Source organism: Solanum pennellii, chromosome 3, assembly GCF_001406875.1.
Source record: "Solanum pennellii chromosome 3, SPENNV200".
Lineage (NCBI taxonomy): Eukaryota > Viridiplantae > Streptophyta > Magnoliopsida > Solanales > Solanaceae > Solanum > Solanum pennellii.
Genome location: NC_028639.1, coordinates 53,340,554 through 53,341,540, shown reverse-complemented (window position 1 = coordinate 53,341,540; position 987 = coordinate 53,340,554).

Here is a 987-nt window from a genome sequence, read left to right as displayed (position 1 = left end):
ACCCTTCGACTACTATTTGATCAACACAAAGTTCCAATCCCACACATTGCAAATTCCATGGAAAACATGGAATTTGCTTGAAAATTTATTGGGATACATTTTGCCTTGTATTTACTCAATTACTTAAGTACCTTTATCGGAAAAAATAATCTACGTTTGATCAACATTTTTCAAAAAAGTGATATGAGTATCAAATTACTATAAGGAGTAAGGACATATAATATTCACTAATTTAGAATTTATATAATTAAGTAAACCAAAAAATAATACATAAATACATATTTATTATGAAAGATTATAATTAAATATTTAATTATAATAAGGTAATCTCGAGCAATGTTCAACATTTATGTTATTTTCTTAAAAAAACTTTTTAATTATTTTTTTAAAAAGAAATAATTACTGGAAAGGGGGATGAATGAAGTGACAAGGTGAGATCAAATCTTAAGCCAACAAGATAAAAAATTATTAATCAACTAATTGAATTATTAAAATTAATATATAATTAATTCTTGTATCACTAGCTGGCAGAAAAATTGAATATCAAAACGAAACTTATAACAAACTCTTTGTCTATTTACTACAAAAGATCAAACAAATCAACAAGATTAATTCAAAAGAAATTGATACATCGACCCAAAATGTGCACTAGCCTTTCGTAAACTACTTATTTAAGTATTAACGTTTCAACATTACCAACAATTCTTGAATTTGCTTCTAGATCGAAATAGTATTAAAGTATAATTGATAAAAATCACTAATTATTGAACTATTCACAAATTATATTGATGGGCCAAATTTGTTTCTCGTTCTTGCCATTACATCTTATTTAAAAATACTCTCTTACACTCTTCCGTCAAATAATTATTTTTAAAAAGAAAGGATCAATTTTACTTCTACACTATTCAAATTGAGACAATTTTACCAACTACGTTGGTTAATTTAAAATAATCACATCGCAATGTAGCGACTAGGTAGTTTATATAT